At 43.8% G+C, this 22,139-nt stretch overlaps 1 protein-coding gene across 1 annotated transcript in view; it reads right to left on the bottom strand.

The window, feature by feature from the left end:
- Positions 1 to 19,764, bottom strand: part of LOC136849330 (long-chain fatty acid transport protein 4-like) — a 431,083-nt gene extending 411,319 nt beyond the window's left edge. The window contains exon 1 of the mRNA XM_067122690.1: positions 19,470 to 19,764. The gene's annotated coding sequence lies outside the window, so the exon portion shown is untranslated. The remainder of the gene's footprint in view (positions 1 to 19,469) is intronic.
- Between the last annotated feature and the right edge of the window lie 2,375 nt (positions 19,765 to 22,139).

The raw sequence follows: 22,139 nt of genomic DNA, 5'->3' as shown, positions 1-22,139 counted from the left end.
TAGCCAACATGCTTCCACAACCAGAAGTGGACCTGTTCGCCACATACTAGAATCACAAACTCCTGATGTATGTGTCTCCAAACCTGGACAGTCAAGCAACAACAAGAGATGCCTTCCTTAAGACTGGAACAAGGGAAGGACAAAAAATTTTTTCTCCATTTTCCCAGATTTCAAAGGTTTAGAGCAAACACCCTAGCACAAAAGGGCAGATGCGCCTCTAACCTTCATAGGAATAGTGTACTTAATAGCCCCAAATTGGACAAACAGGCATTGGTTCCTATTACCTAAACAACGGACAAAAAGATCAATTCTACCGTCGTTGGCTTTTCTATCCCAGATCGTAGGAGGGAAAGTCTCTCCTTTCTAAGCCGAGACCTTCACGTATAGATTTTTTAAAAAATATCTATTATAATAATTACTCCTCAACATTGCTAGGTACCTAGTGCAAAAATTAATCTGGACTTTCCACACCAGGGGAGGCCCTGGATAGGGAAACTCAGCAGCGACCTTTTGGAAATACGATAGGGTGGCAGACAGATGCCACTTGTGTCTGTTTGCTATGGAGAAGATAGAACCATAACCTAATTGATTCGATTCGACTTGAACCCACTTGTTTATGCAGCGCAACTACTGCTGCGTTGTTCAGAACCAGCCATAAATGAATCCTCCTGGGAGGAAGAAGTTTTCCCAAGGGCAGGAAGAATTACAAATAAATTACACAAAACAAACAAGTCGACCCAAGACCAAGAGAGGTCAAGAGACGCCGAGACAGGAGATCGAGACGGGCGTTATAAATTCCTTTAATTATTAAACTAAAGGAAAATAAGGAGCCTCAATCGCCTAAAAAAACAACAAAACACTGGTACTCAAGATTTGAAGAAGAACCTTGTGAGGATGCCATAAAAGGATGCCATAATAGCGCAACAAACGCACAAAATAAGAGCACAACAAAATTACGTGAAGAACGAATTCGCATGCTAAAATGGAATGCGGCTAGTATTGCCTTGTGTACAAAAGCTGAGTAGTGCATGGGCTTGTATCGGCACCTCTCTCGTTGGGACTTTTACATTGGGAATCTTTATAGGGCAGGGTCCTGTGATTGTGACAATCTCACCCTTTACCAAAGCACGACTCCATTTCTTGGGGCTCGCTCTGGGGTAGTAACCCCAGCTTTACAAAGCTTTTCTCTGGTATCTAGCAAACGGAATTACCTAGAAATAAGTGCTGAATGGACTTTTTCAGGTATAGTGGGTGACACGGGACCCCGATCCAGAAATTACGGACTTCTATCCAGCATTACCAGTCTGTATGGAAGATATGGTTAGATTATATCCATACTGAGAGCCCAGTTGAGATTTTATATAGAAACTATATTTTTCTTATATACCCTTTTGAAGACAAGTGCCTTGTGGTTACAACAGTCATGACATACAAGGCTGCATTAATGGAATTTTGCTTTAATGGGATTCGGGATTGACTCAGTATAGAAGCTGTCACTTCCCTTCCACAGTCTTTTGCTCTACAAAGGCCCAAAGATTAAAAGGCTTCCAATTTCTTGGTCCCTGGACAAGGTGCTTAGACTTCTATCAGCCCCTCAGTTCAGTGGACCCAATACAACCACAATGCACAGGCTATAAAAGGTGATCGTGATTGCATTAGCATCAGGAGCTCATACAGTATTAGTGAACTGGGCTCTCTTAGATGGGGACGATGCATCATGCAAACAGCTGACCATCAATTATTAATGTCCCCTGGCCCATCATTCCTGGCCAAGAATATGAATCCTATAAAAAGGAAATCCATTCTTATAAGAAAATTCAATTTAGCAGACAGGACATTACGCCCAGTTCAAGCACTTAAGGTTTACCTAGAAGTCACGGCAAACACCCCAGAAAGTCCTATTTTCCTATACCCTAGCACAAACCAACCACTCTCCCTACAAAGATTGAGAATGTTTGTAGTGTTTTCTCATTAAAAAGGGAAATCCACACACTTTCCATAGGTCACATGATGTTAGAAAAGTAAGTAAATCTTTGGCCTTCTTCAGAAATAAAAATTTTTAAAGTAAATTGTATTTTTCCTAACTATACAAACCTGAGGTCCTTTACATTAGGAATTACTTTCAGGCGTAGGCTGGAAACGGCCGTTAAACTCTTGAGCAAGGTGGTTAGGCAGTAACTACCGTCAGGTAGGCGGGGATACCCACCTGCCCCCATGTAAACATTCCAGTTTGCCTTTCGGTCCAGGTTCAGATTGAGGGGTGGCATGAGGTGGGCATAAAGTGTAAAGGACCTCGGGTTTGTATAGTTAGGAAAAATACAATTTACTTTAAAAATTGTTATTTGTTCCGACACAATATACAAACCCTCGGTCCTTTACATTAGGAAGACTCACTGGTTGGAGGGAGGAATCTGAGTGAGTCTCCTGAATTGACTGGAGTTCTACACACCTGGGTTACTCCTCCTGGTCAAAAGAGCAAAGAGGAGTACCATGCCTCTGACATATGATCGGAGTGTATGAACTGCAAGATCAAATGTCAGATACTAGACCTTTTCACATGAGTGAGGAAACGTAACTCCTACGAAATAGGCTGGAAGAATCTAGAGTCGGAGGCAGTAAGGAAAAGCCGAGATAGGGTTCCCTTATTGCCAGTCTCTCCTTCCTCCCCTTGCTAGAGGAAGGAGCGGAACTGCTCCTATGATTCTATAAGAAAAATAGAACGGGTGCTCGATGTGTGGTCTTACCGCATCAGTGCCAGTTCCAGCAGCTATTGGTTCAAGTCCTATTCTCATCCCTATGGAGGAGACGTTGGAGGACGGGGAAGTAGGAGGAAGAGAGGCCAGTCACTCTCGGAATCCTTCTCACTTCCAGAACCAATGCCTTAGGCGAGATGCTACTCATCCTCTTGAAGGAGCTGGGTAAGACACACAACTTGTTGAGCAGCCACCACAGAGCCAAGGAAAAAGGGTTCCAAGGGCCTGTGGGCAAGACTGAAGGAAGAAGACAAGAGTGTGGTCTAAGAGATCACGTCTTTCTTCCAGACCGACAGAAACTTCCGGAATGCGAGGGATGGACCAAGCCATTGACTTCGTGAGCTCTCGGGTGAAAGGTACCGGTATCGTCGTCGTCAGCTGCCAAGTACCTCCTTTGATTGCTTCACGAAGTCAGGAGGAAGATGTGTCCTTAGACACTTCTTCCTTGGGGGAGACAGTACTAGCGAAAACGCTGACGACATCCAGGTTAGGAATGTCAAGCCTTTCGGAAAGTACCACAGCTCCCAATAGGACAAAGTAACGAATGATCTGGATCATCGACACCAAGTCCAAGGAGGAGGGAAACAAGAAGGACTCGGCCTTGACAGTTGATGCCAATGGATTCAGAGTCCACCTACAACATCCGAGAAGGAGTCGAGGTATGATCCCCATCCCTGTTCTTCCATCTTCTATGCCAAGGCCAGGGTAAGATGAGAGATGGTCCTAAGAGGGCATATCTCTATCCGACGACTCTCGTAGGACGTGTACAGAGCACGGACAGGAACCCTAAACGAGAGTCGCATGCCACCCAGGAAACAGTTCCCTGGGACAGCACGACTGAAGAAGCTTCTCGTCCGTAGCTAACTCTCGACTGAGGAGACGAAGGCTACTTCAGATAGAAGACTAGGTTGCAAGGGCCTACGTTCTTCACAAATGAAAGGGAGAGAAGCAACCCTCGGCGGAGAAGACAAGGAAGTCCAGACTTGACGAGCGACTCCGACGCAAGAAGAAGTTCCGACAACGACACCACCAGCGAAGACAGATCCAGTCCCTGGGACAGTGTTGCAGAGGACTTCAAGGGATATCCAGTTATATCCGTTGCCGCTCGGCGAGAAAGCCTGTGCTTGCAAGGAAAGCTGGAAAGTCTCCCAGTCCTGAACACACAGGGATGTACTGCCTCAAGAACTGCTTCTTGTGTAGCTGCTACAGGAGGTTGGGTCAAGCGGAATTCTTCTCGATGCCTTGGTAATCAGGTCAGATGAAGGTGAAGTCTTCAAGTATTTGTCTGTAACTCGGGGTGAGCAATGTTTGTGAACCCCTAGTGAAACGGACAAATATGGAGGGAAAAAACATCGATATCGAGTTTTCACCAAAAAGACAGCATGCCTCAACAGAGCGGCCCCTGGTCTGGTATGAAGGAGCGAGAAAAAACTACCGACTTGTGTGCAGGGAGGCAACAGAAGGACGGTACGGATTTCTCAGTTGAGCAGTCTCTGCATGAATCTTCATGAAGAAGGAGTGAGCAGTATGTTCCGTCTCGATCACTCAAACCCGAGGCCAGGCTTGCCTACCAATACATCCCCACCAGGAATGCATCTGGTTAATTGAGCTGTCGAGTGTGCAATAGAACAACACTCGAGTACCTGAAAATGTCGAGATGAAACAGGAGGAAAAAACGATTGCCTCTTGTTTGTCGACAAATGCCACTACTGTGGTTTTGTTGTTCAACGAAACCAGTGAGTGCCCCAAAACCCATCCTGAATTCTTGGACGGTCAAAAGGCTGCCCTGAGCCCAGGACGGTGATGAGAAGGTACTAATCGTCTTGGTCACACAAATTCAAGACAAGGTCTTACCAGTGTGCGCCTATTCCTCAATCTGTGAATCCATAAGTAGACACAAGATGTGAGAGGAATATGCAAGCATATTTGAAGGTTCCTTCAATCAAGCATTAGCCTAACTCTTTCCTCATACATCGAACAGGAAAGAACGGAGGAAAGGAAGCAGACTTCCATTCTCCACCATGGGGAAGCTTCTGCAAGATGACAGGGTACCGACGCAATTAGCTCTAGCCGGCTGGCATTTCCTGAATCAGGAGCACGGGAGAGGTGGCGGGATGCAAGTTCGATGGAAAGAATTGCCGAGACCTAAGGGAAATAGATACTTCTCCTGAAAGAATCCATTCCCAGGTCTCGGCAATGTCGCTGCCAGTTCCAGAGACTCGATAAGTATCATTTCGTCCATGCATCAGCAGTTGCAATCTTCTTCTGAAGCCTAGGACTTCTTAGCTAAGGAGTCGAGGGGGGCTGGCTTGAACTCAAGGTCGAGTTGAGATGACTAAGACCCAAAGTTCTTGGCCATTGTCCAAAGGACAAGTCAGTGCCCTGGTGCGAACCTTGATTACCGGGGTATCTGGCAAATCTCTGAAAGAGAAAGGCAGAACCAAGTAAAGGTTCATTCCCAAGGGTCGAGCCAACTCGGGACTTACGACACTGGAGATCCGAATCGGGACAAAGTCCTTCTTCTTAGCACCAGAATTGCCCAAAAAACTGCAGTCGGCAAGACCCTCCGAGGCAAGAAGAATTCATATTCTGTCGAGGCAGGGGTGGAAGCTAGGTGTCTTGACCTGAATTAACTCCGAAGAAAAGAATTCATCAGGTCGAGAACGCTCTCGGAAGCCAGGACCGCGGCAGTCCACGACACTCTCGGTCCCTCGGGAACTGCAAGGGTTGCAAGTGATGAAGGTTATTCATTGGGGGAGCCGTGGTCCTGTCCCGGGGATCCTCACGCCAATTCGTCGGCGCAAAGTTCTCCGAGAACACTGGGGCGATTGTAACTTGAAGAGGAAGACCCTCGCTGTTTCCGATGCGTGAAACTCCTGTACCTCTCCCCTTGGAGGGAGACCTTGACAGATCCCATGAAACCCTCCTCGGCTACCTGGTTATAATCTGAGAGAATTGGGGGACCGATACCCAAAGCACGCCAGGCAGCCAAACTCCAAAAGAAAATTTTGTCGGAGCTCTCTGTCTGTCTCGAACAACCAAAAGGAGAAGAGAACAGGAGAAGAGAACCTATCCCTACCTGTCCTGCCAGTAATGATAAGCCTCTCAGATCAACCGAAGGGACTGGAAAGAAGAGCACTTGTGGTGGCAAAGTGCTTTCCTGGGAAGAGCAAAAGTTCACTTGAGCATAGCGAGTGAATGGAAAAAGCCGAAGTCAAGCCGAGCCTGATCACGAGAACGCGTCCAGCTGGTGGTTGGATGCGTGCGACTGGGAAGGGGCGAGCCGAGCCGGTCTGGCAGTGCCGAGAACAGCAAGTCTCGTAACTGGGCAGGCCGGACTTGTCTGCTGTGAACAATTGCTAGTTTCCCGAACTCTAAACTCCTTTGAGGCCGAGGCCCCTCGAGAAGAAGGTTCAAAGGGGAATTCTGTGTCTGCTATCTTGCATGCTCAAACCCTAAAGTTCGAGACACAAGAATGAAGCCCACCCGAGTAACCTGGAAGCAGCTGGCGGGCAGTATCGAGACACACGCGTCTCGGTACCCAGACACCTGGCGTCTCAGCACCCAGACACCTGGGTGTCTCGCAACCAGACACCTGGGTGTTCTCTCGTCCTGTGCCTCTCGTAGGAGAGCGCCGTGATTCACAGAATTCGAGCTACCCACGAGACTTCCGAAAATCGGGAGCGGCTGCTTTGTTTCCCAATAGATCGAAAGAGCCAAGCACAGAACCAGTCTTAGACGCAGACTTCCAAGACTGGCAACAAGGGTGAGGCCTCGAGAGGCCGCGCTCTCGCGGCCCCCAGAACGCAAGATCCCACAGGAGAATGAGAATCGGTTCCCGCCCGAGGGCGGGAAGAGCCAACGAGAGAAACTTGTCTCCCGGAAGAGCCAGTCCCTTAGAAGTCCCGCAGCACTTCCAAAGTGAATCTCTTCCCTGCTTCTTCTGATGTTCGAACCGACAGGATCGAGATACCAGGCTGGGAACCTGACCGAGCACTGGCAAACACTCGGGGAGCGCTTGCGGTGCTGGCAGGAAGAGGAGCCGAGACACCTGGGTGTCTCGGCCCTTTCTCTCGCACTGCTCCTGAACTGGGCCGAGGAAAATCTCCCCAGACCAGATTGGGATACTCGATATTCCATAGAATCTCGAGCACTCGGAGCGGCTCACGAACGAGCGCCCGAAGCAGCCCACATCTTAGAGGTGGAATCTCTAAGACTCAGGAACAGGATCGCAAACTGAGGTCTGCGCGCTCGCCAAGTTCTTCAAACACAAAACCCAGGGCTATGCGGTGGTTTCCTAACCCGAAGGTCGGGAAGAGCCAACGAGAGACCCACTGCCTCCTCGGAAGGAGGCAGTCCCTAGACGTCCAAGGGCATCAAGGGAAGAAGCAGCATTCTCTCCTTCGGCCGACAGAGGTCTGTCTGATTCTCGGGACCCCCTTGGGCCTCGGGAGAGGAAGGGAAGACGCAGCAGAAGACGAAATTGAAGATAAGATGAAGAAGACGGCGGCTACTTCCACAGGGCGGCTTCCTTCACCTCCACTCTGACATCTTCTACAGGATGGTGGACACGAAACATCGTAACCTCCAGGGTAGTCTGGCAGAAACACAATGGACGCAGCCAGGACACCACCACCAGGAGAAGCAGCAGGCATGATCAGGACAGCCAATGCAGGAGCTACGGCAGTGGTTCGGAAGGCAGGAGCTACTGCAACGGCCAGGAACATCACCTCAACAGGACGACTTCCTACATCTTCACGCCGACATCTTCTACAGGATGGCGGACATCGTAACCTCTGGGGCAGCTGGCAGAAACGCACGGAAGCGGCCCCGGGCATGACCGCCAGAAGCGGCAGGAATGATCAGAACAGCCGATGCAGGAGCTACGGCACAGGTTCAGAGGGCAGGAGCTACTGCAATGGCCAGGAACGTCACTTCCACAAGGCGACTTCCTTCCCTTTCACGCCAACACCTTCTGCAGGATGGCAGACATCGTAATCTCCAGGGCAGCTGGCAGGAACACAACGGAAGTTATTATTATTATTAAAATAGTTTAACCAGACCACTGAGCTGACCATCAGCTCTCAGGCAGGGCTTGACAGATTAGGATGGAATGATAAGTCTAGGCTAGAAGCCAGGGCACTGGGACCCTAATAAGTCACTTGTCAATGATGATGAATGAAAATGAAATTAAAAGCTGTAAAAGGTATACAGGAGGCATTTCATACTGGAACACACTCATACAATAAACACATTTAAACTCATGCTTCCATACATACTCACTAAAAGGTATATAAAAATTCAAAATAAATTAGTAAAATCATAAAATTTACTTGTTTTAAAATTCATTATTCTGATTTTTTTTTTTTTTTTATTTTTCAATTAATTTGCAGCTTCTCATAAACATTAAAATGGGTGCTATTGAGAAAAAGCGTTGAAGATTCTGACAAAATTTCTTCTATCAGTCTATTTCCAAAATTTGATAATCGCTGCAGGTTATATTTTGGACATTCACACAGTATATGCTTAACTGTTATCAGCACATTGCAATCTGGGCATTTGGGAAGAGGGCCACATGGACTGTTCATTAAGTGTCCATGTGTCAAGGGAGTATGGCCTATTCGAAGACGTGTCAGAATTACTTGTGCTTGTCTTTCTCTCTGATATGATGAACTCCATTTTCCAACACTAGATTTTATCTGTTTTAATTTATTATTTTCAGGTTCTTCGTTCCATATATTTTGCCATTTTTTACAAGGACTGTTTTTATATATCTTGTATAGTCACTGATAGGGATGTCTACATTTGTTCTTGTCATGTGGACCGCTTCTTTAGCTGCTTTATCAGCCTCTTCATTTCCCTTAATTCCTACATGGGCAGGGATCCAACATATTTCAATATTTTTTCCCTTATTATACAATTTATGGAGAGAGAACTTTATATGTTGTACAATATTATTTTTTTTTATTATAGCTTTGAATAGCTTCTATAGCACTTCTGGAGTCGCTATAAATTACAAAATTATTATATGAGACTTCTCTTATTATTTTTATGGCCGATACTATTGCACATAACTCAGCTGTAAATACAGAAGCTTTGTCTGGGAGAGAGAACTGATAAGTTTTGTTTTGGGATTTGTGGCATATCCCACTCCAAACATTGTGACTTAGATCCGTCAGTATATATTGCGTAATGTGGACCTTTTCGGATAATATGCTCTGCTGCATGTTGTCTATGGTATTCTGGAGTATATGAATGATTTTTTGATAAATATTTCAAAAAGCAGTGTACAAATTCTCATTTTATTCATTGTCCAAGGAGGAGGCGATTTTATTATTACAGGTAATTGTATATGTATATTTAGCGACTCAAACAATGGCCATTAGCTCTAATTGGGATAGAAGGTGGATGATTGTTTATAAACACATCTCTTAATCCAAATAATTTTTGGTTGGAGAATCATTTGTCTGAATTCTCAGAGCACTCTTCATTGTTACTAACTCTCTATGGAGAGACAGCAAGGTAGTTCACCACATTCAACTTGTAAAGATGATGTTGGTGATGATGAGAAAAGCTCTGAACATATTCTAAGGCCCTCATTATGAACTGGGTCTACCGTTTTCAGCGTTCCACATGTCTGATGCCGATCCATATATTTCGCATCCATAATCAACAATAGACAGCACTGTTGCTTTATACAATAAAGTAAGGGTATGTCTATCGGCTCCCCAAGTAGTGTTTGATAGTTTTTAATTAGGTTTAATGCTCTTTTACATTTTGATTTCATGTATGTTATGTGGGCTTTCCAGTTCATGTGAGTATCAAATACTAATCCTAAAAAATTTTGCTGTTTGGCCAATTGGTATACTATGGTTTCTGATTTTCAAGTCTATTTCTTCTCCTTTTTCCACTTTTTATTTTTATAAAACATGATTGCTTAGGTTTTATCTATGGAAAATTTAAAGCCTACAGATAAAGCCCATTCATCTATTTTTATTATGCTTTTATTAATGATTCGTTCTGCATGTTTTATTCGAGATGCTGAATAATATATATTTAAAATCATCCATATACAGGTTACTTTTAATACCAATAGGTAGATTATTACTGATATCATTGATTGCTAAAGTAAACAGCGTGCCACTAAGGACGCTTCCCTGTGGAACACCATTTTCAATTCTCACCTGAAAACTGCGATTTGTTAAGAAGTTTTGGATAAACATAGATAAATGTCCACGGATGTTATTTTTATGTAAAATAACGTTTTTTTTAATATTGCATACCTCCATGTAGTATCATATGCCTTTTCAATGTCAAAAAACACGGCTATAGTAATTTGTTTTCGTTCAAATCCTCTTCGTATGTGATCTTCTAAGTTAGATAGAGAATCCAGTGTCGATCTGTTACATTGTGATCCAAACTGAGTGGGAGTCAAAATTTTGTTTTCTCGAATGTGCCATGTTAGTCGAGCATTTACCATTTTTTCTAGTAATTTGCATAGACAACTAGTTAAAGAAATTGGTCTGTAATTGTTTACATTACTGGGATCTTTTCCTGGTTTGGGGATAGGAATAATTATAGCTTTACGCCATTCATTAGAAAATAAATTTGAAGCCATAAGTGGTTATAAAACTCTAATAAGTATGCCTTTGCCAAAGGGTGCTAAATGGCAGATCATTTCAGAACAAATACTGTCACCTCCAGGGGCAGATTTATTGCTGTTCAACAATGCAAATTCTAACTCATCCATATTAAACTTTCTATTATAATAAATATCCTCTATGGTTTCAAAATTTATTGTTATTAACTCTATATTATTTTTCCTAGTTCAGAAATGCTCATCTAAATTTTTGTCGCTACTTATTTTTGCTAAACTTTCACCTATTACATTACTTATTTCTTTAGGATCAAGTATTCTTTTCCCATCTTTTATTATGGCATGTCTAGGTGGTTTAACATGGGTACCATTTATTTTCCTAAATTTTCCCATATTTTTGTATGGGAGTATTATTAGAGAGATCTGATACATATTTTCTCCATGAAATGATTCTTCCTTGAATTACTTCTCTTTTAAATTTTGCAGATACTTTGTTATATAGAGGTTTTAATGTATTAATTTCTAATAATAATATAGTCAGTTTTTGCAAGTTTTCTTCTAATATCGGTAATGATTTATTTATTTTACTGAATTTTCTATTCAAATTATCTAATCGTCTCCCAATTTGGTGTTTTACTTTTATTAATTCTGTTAGTTTTTCAGACCACCATGGGACTTTGTGTTTTGTTGGATGAGATTTGGATTTTGGTATTGCTTTATCAGCTGCATTTGTAATGAAATCAACAAGAAATTTATTAGTTTTATTGTGGTCTTTTGAATATTCAAATGGTGGGATATCTCTAGTGTGGAATTCATATTGCTCCCAATCTGCTTTATAAATGTTATATTGAGGACATGCTTGGTGGGGTTATTTTGTAAAAATGAAATTAATATTGGGAAATGGTCACTTGTATGCAGGTCATCAACTGTATTCCAATCTAATCTATCTACTATTTTTGTTGTACATAGAGTTAAGTCGATTGAGGAAAATGTTCCATGTGTTTTAGAAAAATATGTGTTGATTTCGTTGTCATTTATGCAGCAAATGTCATATGAATCTATGAATTCTTCTATTTTACTCCCTGCTCTATTTGAGTCTGTACAATTACAGTCCCACATCGGGTTATGGGCATTAAAATCACCTACTATTAATATAGGTTCTTTGGTGTTATTAGGTAATTCTTTAAGTTTGTCTAAGTCATAATTTTTATTGGGTTGGTTGTATAAATTATAAATTACATAATTATCTTTTTTTATTCAGTATTCTGATACTCGATATTTGCAGATCATTAAAGTTTACAGGTACTTTGTCATAACATACTTTGTTATGTACATATATAGCAGTACCTAAATTTCCTTCTTCCTCTCTAGATGAAGATGCTAAGGTATATTTACCTATTGTTGATATTGTTTTGTTGACATGTTGTAAACATAATATCATAGGTTCGTATTCTTTTAGTAATCGTTGTATTTCTCCTAGGTGTAATCTGGTCTGCAGACCATTTACGTTCCATTGTATTATATAGCTATTGAAAATATTTTATAATGGCACAAGTGAGAACTGACTCCCAAATGTCTGCTCCCTACCCTACCCCAAAGGGGGTGGCACAACATGATTAGAGTGGCTCAAGTGTAAGCCAACCTGCTTGATAGGACTGAGAGCATTACTAGAATACAATCATCCCCACCCTAATCACATTATGGGCAAACCGGACAGAATGCGAGAGTCCTATTCCCAGAACTAGACCCCCTGGAATCCGTGGTCCAGTCCCAGTAGAATAGTTCCGCCTGAAAACTCAGGTCCGAACATTATCGGGCAGTTGATGGTCCTGCCACGGTTCTCACTATTTAGCTTCAGATATAAACCCAATCCCAGCTATGATACCTTTTCCTATTTACCACGTCCAAGAAATTTGTACGAAAGTGAAAATATCCACGCCATTTAAATCGAAAGGTTTGTAGGTGATCCGTCAGGCGGGCTCTTATTCTTCGTGAAGAACGAAGAAGAAAAGCCAGGGCCCCTTACCCTCACCACGTGAAGGAAACTACTTGAGGGGACACAACGGAAGTGGCGGGCACGATCACTAGGAGAAGAATGGTGGGCACGATCAGGACATCCGATGCAGGAGCCTGAACGTTGGCGGTTCTGGAAGGCAGGAGCTACTGCAACGGACAGAATGTCATTTGAAAGTCACCAGCAGCGACAGGGAGCGATCAGGGGCGGCTGCGGCAGGAGACCAGGAAGAGCAGCCCAGAGACTGTCGTCGAGTTGACAAGAGCATAACCCAGGGAACAGCAGGAGCAGATGGACCACAGATATGCAGGAGGCATTGCAACAGCATACATGAAAACCAGCAATGACATCGATCGATCTACATTGGCGGGAACAGAGTCAGAGAGATCCCGACGTGGAAATATGTCATCTAATCAGGTATTGTGGTCGATCCCGAAGCAACACTGAATGAATGTCAGGACTGCTTCAGGCGAGATATTCTTTGATATATCCAGCCAACTACTGCTGTCTCTGCGATGCTCACTGTCAACCTGAAAGAAAAGCAAAGATGATTAGTAGAGGGAGGCTCCTCGCGCTACAAGGGGAACTGCCCTACGCAGCGGGAGGAGGTACTCTAGATGAGGTCGCCCGATTGCTCCCCGCCCCTGGTCTTCGCCCAACGAGCGAGTGAAGAGGGCGAAGGGGAGAGATCTACTAAAGGGGAGAAGGAAGAACCTACGGGAAGAGAAAAAAGGACGGAGTGGAGGCCACCAAGGGTGCCGTGGAAGCGGAACTTATCGACGACGCCCGCAACCTCCCACTCGGCCCGATTTCCACTGAAGACTTCTCTAAGTGCAGGTGGCGAGCAACACTCAGCATAAGTAGGAAGAAATTAGTGATGCCCCTTATACACGGAAGGCGGAAGCCCAAGAAGGGAACTAACTCTTCTTACGTCCCGATCCAGGGGAGTGAAGAGAAAATCCCAAACTATATCTCCGAAAGTACAGGGGCGCCTTCAGTATTTACGTAAAGGGCTGCTGGAAGAGAAGCATTACCACTTGGTTACGCTACTCCAGTTACGCCCTTGCACGTCAAACCCAAGACACAGGGAGGGAACGACGGCTTATACAAGGTTATCACAAATCGTGGGTTTGTATTAGTAAATATCAAACACACGTATATATAAACAAAAATACAGAAAGATCCCAATGGGATAATAAGAGCTTAACGACAGTCGGGCAGAGAGAACGAAAACACGTCAGCAACGCATGACAGCCGAAAGCAAACTGGAATGTTTACATCTGGGTAGGTGGGTATCCCCACCTACCTGGCGGTAGTTACTGCCTAACCACCTTGCTCAAGAGTTTCATGGCCGTTTCCAGCCTACGCCTGAAAGTAATTCCTAATGTAAAGGACCGAGGGTTTGTATATTGTGTTGGAACAAAGAGAAACTCACTACTCTGGATTGGCCCTAAATGAATTCCCTATACTGTACAGGTACAGGCAAAATCTTGGGTTTGAAAATCACAACACACACAGTCAAAAACCAAAATGGGAAAGGGATACTCAAATTTAATCTTCAAAAGATCAAACAGCAAAAATCAGGCAGAGACTCCCGAAAGACATCTGAACTCAACGTCAGCTGTAAGCAAAGCAGGGTGCAGACTGGCAGGTGGGTGGGGCTTTCACCTGCATGCCAGTAGTTTACTACCTTGTCAGTAACTTTCAATGGCCATTCAAGCTCACAATTACAAGCTAAATCCTATGTAAAGAAATTATTTTTGTTGGAACAAATTTGTTTTCATGATAAATACTGTACTGGCTATTTTTAAAAGCAAACCAAAACCCAATGAACCACCTCTAATACTATAACCTATTTAATTTCCTATCTTTTCTAATTGTACAAGCAATCAATTCACTCATACTGACACACCAATGATGTTGAGATGTAAGAGAAAAAGTGCTTAGAGAATAAGTGTTCTTTGGAACCTTGAATTTTTCTTATAGAGTATATTTACAGTACTGTACTGCACTATATTTTTCCACATGTTTGAAAAACTAGAAACCAAAGTGATTCCAACAAAACAGCTCTTTCAAGCTAATTTAAAGAAATCAATTAAACTTGTCATACCATATCAAGCTGTTACATTTAGCTACAAAAATAAAGAGAGTATTCAGTTAATATACTACCACTTAGTATTCAGTAAATATACTATCACTTGTTACTACAGTATCAGTTGGTTTAATTGTAAGTGTGATTTCAACTTTCATTTTCTTCAAATACCTCAGCAATGAAAATTAATGAGTATATTATGCAAAAAAAACACAAGCACATACCTATTGATGTTGAATAACCACCAACTACTTTTAATTCTATTAGGGCCTTCACTACAAGGCCTTCAAATACAGACTCTGTAAAGAATAAATGTTATCTTATCTGCTACATAAGTGTCAGATAAAAAGCAAAACAATAAATCTAAGTTAGCTGCTACCATAACTTAGATAAATAAGAAATGTCCTTTCAAATTACCATACTGTGGCGAGTAACTAAAACTCAAAACTTTTAACCTCATTTCATATGAATATCTGGTTTCTTTCTGTGCCTGTCCACTGAACATGGTTACATACATTCATGAAATCACTTATCTTATGAGATAATACATAAGAAGTGGTCCTAATATGCTCACCTCTCTATAAGATATCACATTTTACCTTTTAGACATTCCTCCAATGGTGACAAAAAAATTGATAAAATTCATTTGCCATTCTTTTTCATGGTCAAATATAGCAAATCTTAGAGTAATTTGTATTTTTCCTAACATCCAAATCTGCTATTTGCTCCTACACAAATATAGCAAATTTTAAAACAATTTGTTTTTTCCTACATACAAACCTGAAGGTCTTTAAATTGGATTTAGCTTGTGAACATGAGCTGGAATGGCTGTTTAACTAAAAACAAGGTCATTAACTACTAACGGTAGGGGGGAAGCCCCGCTCACTCGTTCATCTCCACTCCACTTTGCCTTTTGCCCAGGCAACAGAATCAGGGGTGGCTGAGGTGGGCCATTAAGAGACCTTCATGTCTGTATGTTAGGAAAAATACAAATTACAGTAAACCCCCTGTATTTGCGGGGATGAGTACCGCAACCCCCTCAGCGAATCGCTAAAATCAGCGAATACTTAAAACCCCTCTAAAAACACTTGGAACTGCCTATTTTGATAGTTTAAAAACAAGAAAAACCCTCCAAAAATGCTTATACCCAAGTATTTTAATAGTTTTATCACAAAATTTGCATTTAGTCATGAAAATGATATGAAAATACGGGGGTTTACTGTACAGTATATCCATTGCTGCTTGGCGAGAAAGCCTATGCTTGCAAGGAAAGCTGGAAGGTCTCCCAGTCCTGAACACACAGGGTAACTGCCTGAAGAACAGCTTCTTGTCTAGCTGCTACAGGAGGGTGGGTCAAGCAGAACACTTCTCAATGCCTTGGAAGCAGGGCTATCAGGTCGGGCGAAAGGTGGAGTCTTCCAGCATTTGTCTGTAACTCAGAGTGAGCAATGCTTGTGAGCCCCTAGCGAAACAGACAAATATGGAGGGAAAAACGTAGATATTGATTTTTCCCAAAAACACAGCATGCCTTACCGTAGCGGCCCCTGGGTCTGGTACGAAGGAGCGAGAGAAACTACCGACTTCGTTGTGCGGGGAGACAACAGAAAGATGGTAGGGATCTCTCAGTCGAGCAGTCTCTTCGTGAATCTTCGTGAAGAAAAGAGTGAACAGCACGTTCCGTCCCAATCATCCAAACCCGAGGTCAAGCTCGCCTACCAATACATCCCCACCAGGAATGCATCTGGCTAATTAAGCTGTTGAGTGTACTATAGAACACTCGAGTACCTGCAAATGTCGACAGATGAAACAGGAGGAAAAAACGATTCCCTCTTGTTTGTCGACAAATGCCACTACTGTGGTTTTGTTGTTCAACGAAACCACTGAGTGTCACAAAAGTCATCCTAAGTTCTCGGAAGGCCAAAAGGCTGCCTTGAGTCCAGGATTTTGATGAGAAGGTACTAATCGTCTCGGTCACACAACTTCAAGACAGTCTTACAGGTGTGCGCCTATCCCTCGATTGGTGAATCCGGAAGTAACCACACAATATAAGGGGAATATACAAGCATATTTGAATGTTCCTTCAATCAAACATTAGCCTAACTCTTTCCTCATACTTTGAAGAGGAATGGAAGCAGACCTCCATTCTCCACCATGGGGAAGCGTCTGCAAGATGACAAGATACCGAGACGATTAGCTCTAGCCGGGCTGGCATTTCCCGAATCGGGAGCACTGGGGAGGAAGCGGGATGGAAGTTTGCTGAAAAGAATTGCCAAGACCCAAGGGAAATAGATACTTCTCCTGAAGGAATCCATTCCCAGGTCTTGGCAATGTTGCTGCCAGCTCCAGAGACTTGATAAGTATCATTTCATCCAGGCATCTGCAGTAGAACTTCTTCCCGGTCAATACTTCTTTCTCTCTTCGCTTCTTCCCTCCTTCCTTATGGAAAAGAGGGTGGAAAGAGACACAGTTATGCGCACTTTCCTAGAAGAGAAGAAGAGGGCTATGTGTTCCGCAATCTTCTTCCGAAGCCTGGGAGCTGACTTGAACTCAAGGTTGAGTCGAAATGACTAAGACCCTAAGATCTTGGCCATTGTCCGAAGGACAAGGTAGTGCCTTGGTATGAACCTTGATTACTGAGGTATCTGGCAAGTAAAGGTTCGTTCCTAAGGGTCAAGCCAACTAGGGACTTACGAAACCGGAGATCCGAATAGGGACAAAGTCCTTCTTCCTAGCACCAGAATTGCCCACATAACTGCAGTTGGCAAGACCCTCCAAGGCAAGAAGAATTCATACTCTGTCAAGGCAGGGGAGAAGCTTGGTGTCTCGACCTGCATGAACACCTTCGAAGAAAAGAATTCATCAGGTCAAGGCTCTCACAAGCAAGGACCGCGGTGGGCCCCCGACACTCTCGGCCCCTTGGGAACTGCAAGGATTGCGAGTGATGAAGATTATTCTTGGGGAAGCTGCGGTCCTGTCCCGGGGATCCTCATGCTGATGAATCAGCACGAAGTTCTCTAAAAAATGAGAATGATTGCAACTTGAAGAGGAAGACCCTCGCTGCTTCCGAAGCATGAAAATCCTGTACCTCTCTCCTTGGAGGGAGACTTTGACAGATCCCAAGAAACCCTCCTAGGCTACCTGGTTGTACTACGAGACAATTGGGGGACCTATACCCAAAGCACGCCAGGCAGCCGAACTCTGAAGATAAATTCATTGGAGCTCTCTCTCTGTCCGTCTCGTGCCTCTCGGAACAACTGACAGGAAAAGAGAACAGGTGAGGAGAAAGAGACTCCTACCTGTCCTGCCAGTAAGACCAGCAGGAGAGGTGGGCCATGAGCGATAATCAACCGAAGGAGATTACTGCCACATGGGGAGAAAAGCACAGGCAGCAAAAACAACATTCATCACAAGTAGAAAGGAAGTAGTCATGCCCTTGTACACGGAGGGTGGGAGCCCAAAAAGGGGAGTGAACTCTTTACGTCCCCATCAATGTAGGGGAGCAAAGATATCACGTCCCAATCTAAAATCTCCGAACGTACAGGGGAACGATTTCAGTATCTAAATAAAGGGCTACTGGAAGAGAGCATTACCACTCGGATACACCCCTCTAAATATGCCCTTGGCCATCAAACCCAAGACACAGTCGCAGGGAAACGACGGCTTATGCAAGGCTATCACAAATCATGGGTTTGTATTAATAAAAATCAAACACGTAATGTACACACAAAAATACAGAAAGGTCCCACCAGGATAATAAAGAGCTAAACAACAGTCAGAAAAAGAGATCCGAAAATCCATCTGCAATGCACGATGGCCGAAAGCAAACTAGAATGTTTACATCCGGGCAAGCGGGTATTCCCCGCCTACCTGATGGTAGTTACAGCTTAACCACCTTGTTCAAGAGATTAATGGCCATGTCCAGCTTCACGTGAGTAATTCCTAATGTAAAGGACTGATGGTTTGTAAACCATGTTGGAACAAACAAAGAGTTGTGTTTGCATATATAACACGTTATATTCATATATCAGCAAATCACTGATACCTAAAAACATATAGTCGAATGGCAACGCACCTCCTTCCTCTCCAACGGCCAAAAGCAAAGTGTGTATACCGACTAGGTGGGCGGCACTCCCACCCCTAGTTGGTGGTTAACTACGTACTCCATCACCTTGTTTAAAGTCAAATGGCCGTTTCCAGCCGTGCTGAAAGTAATTCCTATTGTCAAGGACCGACGGTTTGTATATTGTGTAGGAACAACTAATAATGTGGGGCATCCCCTGGAAGAATCATACCATTAAGGTTAGAGAAGGTTGAGGGAAGGGCAAAACTACAGACTAGCCCACACACACATTGTTCTGTTATGCACAATGTTGTGGGGGGGGGGCATTGCTCAATGCCTGGTCAAGGGACATCTGCCTTGAAGAGATGAAGTCCAGGGAAGGTGAGGTTAGGATGCATTCCTTTCTAAATAAATGTCTTTGACTTGCTCCCAAGCAACTCGTGATACAAAGAAACAAAGTGGCCAACTATGCAGTTTTCCCGAAGGAGGTCCTGCAGGGCAGTGCCCCATCAGGTAGGACCCAATGTCTTAGGCCTGGGTCACCTTCAGATTGGCAGGTCACTAGGCTACGCAATAAGCTGTAGGTCCCGTTGCTAAGTAACCAACTGGTTCTTAGCTACGTAAAATAAGTCTAATCCTTGGGGCCAGCCCTCACTAGGAGAGCTGTTAATCAGCTCAGTGGTCTGGTTAAACTTAAGGTATACTTAACTTTTACTAGGCTACAGAAGTAGTTACTGTACAGAACTACCTCTGTTGGCCACTCATTCTCTCTCTTCGCGAACAAGACCTTATCTGCCAGAGACCATGAAGGGCTCCAAAGCCCTATAGTATACATAGTCGGGCTTGGGTAGGTTAACAAGAAATGCATAACTCGTCCTGAAAATCACGTCAAACATGACTCGAAAAACCTTATTGCACAATCAGTGAACTTTGCTGTAATAAGTGGTACAGACCTTCTATATAATTCTGGATATGCTACAGTAACCTGAGCCACGAAACAATGACGACAAATGGGTGAAACAGCTTAAAATGGTTCGTCTCACCCCAGCGTTAATGTTGTTGACATCATCAGCTGACTGAAGATCAGCTGATAGTCTGTTCAAAGCTTTTGCCTTTTGGCGGTCACTTCACGGACGCTCTTCATTCCTTTTGGGGGCACTTCCATTCTTACGTTTTGGTTTCAAATTTCATTACCTCCTCATCACACACATACACATGATACTTATGAAAAACTATAAGATCCCACCGGTAAGGTTAATAAGCATTATAATAGTACCGCGAAATCTTTGTTAAAGTCCCACCATGAACTAGCCGAGACAGTCTCTGGACTTAAATGTCACTCTTCCTTATATGTAAGGCACAGTAATGATTCATAAAAAGGTCAACAAACAACCAATAAGGCCCATTATCAGTTCATTGGGCTTAGCCTCTGATCATTTGTCAAAATGGTTGGGCTCTCTGGCAGGCCTGTACCGAGGGGGTGGTCGGGAGGGTCGAAGGACCCCCACCCCCAAAAAAATTAAATCTGGGAGTCCATATTTTCTGTGAAGATTCTGTTAACCAAAGTCAGTACTTTGAATAACATCTAATCGGGTAGAAGGGCATAGACCATATGCGCAGTTTTTCTTCTTAATATAACCAAAATAACATTTTCAAGTATTTCATTTTGTACATCCTATATATGCAATGACATATATAGAAGAAAAGGTCCAGTTTTGGGAAAAATGACCCGCCCCCTGTAAAAAACTCTGGGTGCGGGCCTGTCTGTTAAATTCGCTTATAAGAAATATATCAGAGGCACATATTAAATATACGAAAGACCTTATAACAAAGCTGAAAGGTAAAGATACAAATTGCAGGTTGATTAGTTTTGATATTATTTCAATGTTTAAGAAAGTTCCCGTTGATGATTTGCTACATTCTCTATAAGAAAAAATGGATGATATACTTTTAATTGAATGGTTGTTTTTATAGACAGATTTTTAGTTTGGCAATGGAAAGTTGGTTATCTGAAACTCTTTCAGATATCTACCGTACATGAATTTCACGCAATCAGATATCTACCTAATGTCATTACGTTTACTTGGCGGACTGAATGTATCGCATCTATCAACGCAGCGAGAATCTCATGTATATATTTGTATGTAGAATTTCCTGGCATTTCGCCAATATATATTTTACACTGTATGTACATTATGTCTCTTATTATTGTTATTTGATTGACTGTTAACAAACACAAATTGCTCTCACTCACCGTATGGTCACGGTGATCGAAGGTCAGGCACTTCGTTTCCGTCTGCACGCTGCTAAGTATACCTTTGCCCAGGCAAATAAATCAGTCAGTACCCAGTTCTGTCTCTTTGGCCTCACAACTGGTGACCCGAGGAGCGACGGTAAACACAGCGGTTTTGGCTTCGCCATTAATGGACTCACTACGGCTGCTTACCTTCAGAGAGCCTTTAATGGAACCATAAGGCGACAATTAGTCTAGGCCTCTGAAAGCTCCTTCCTCAGAGAGCACCCAAGTCACTAATGGACCAATTATGGCATACCTCCTTCAGGAACGTTCTAGCATTCTCGCACAGTTTGGCCCTGCCATTTACGATTCACGTCTACCATATTCAGAAGTCATTAACGGAACCACACGGCGTATAGTTTTGACTTCTGACTAGCCCCAAACACCATTAACAGACTAAATACGGCGCTTATTTCGCGTTTTGGTGTGAGGCAAAATGTCAGACACTGAGGTAGAAAGTCATTCTGAGGACGCACAGATCCTCTGCATCCCCCTCTTGCCTTCGAAGGCAGCAATAAGCCAGGCAATAAAACTCCCACCATTCTCGTGGCAAAATACCGCATCCTGGTTCCTGCGGGCAGACGTCCATTTCCAGGTAGCAAAAATCACGGATGAGGAAACCAAAGCGGACGTCACCATGACAATGCTGCCAGAGGAGGTCTTCAACAAAATCACCCCATGGTTGGACTCACAGCCAGGCAAAGTCCAAGAGAAACTCATCGACATATACTCCATGTCCATCCCAGAGAGAGCCCAACGCACCCTCGACCTGATGACCCAGCCCCTGGGGGACGCATCACCCAGGGACCCCTGGGACGAACTACAAGGTCTCCTGATGCTGCCGGGCGTCGACTCAGATGGACGGAGGAGGGAGACCAGCTTAGCGCAGGAAATATTCCTGCAATGCCTTCCACTGGAGGTGAGGGCACAAATCATGAAAGCAGATGCCCTCTCAATGGACAAATTGCTGAACGTCGCACATAAACTCCACGAGGCCACCAAGACCTCCAAACACACCGCACCACCTGCAGCCTGCAGCCTGGTGGCAGAAGAAGCTGAAGTGGGGGACATGAATGGGATATACAGGAAGAAGGTGACGCCGCAGTAGCGGAAGACGAGGACAAATTCAGCCTGGTGTTACTTCCATCGGAGGTTCGGAAGTGATACCAAAAATGGCAGAGCCCCCTGTTCTTTCACAAAAAAACTAGAAAGGCGGCCACCCATAACTGCAGTGGCCGCAAACCTTAAGGAACCCCAGCCAGTAGGATTCTTCATCCACGACGCCATATCAAGACAACAGATGCTGGTTGACACCGGGGCTATGCAG

This window comes from Macrobrachium rosenbergii, chromosome 20 (genome assembly GCF_040412425.1).
Source record: "Macrobrachium rosenbergii isolate ZJJX-2024 chromosome 20, ASM4041242v1, whole genome shotgun sequence".
NCBI lineage: Eukaryota > Metazoa > Arthropoda > Malacostraca > Decapoda > Palaemonidae > Macrobrachium > Macrobrachium rosenbergii.
Note: the sequence above shows the minus strand (reverse complement) of the source record. Positions and strands in the feature narration are given on the sequence as shown.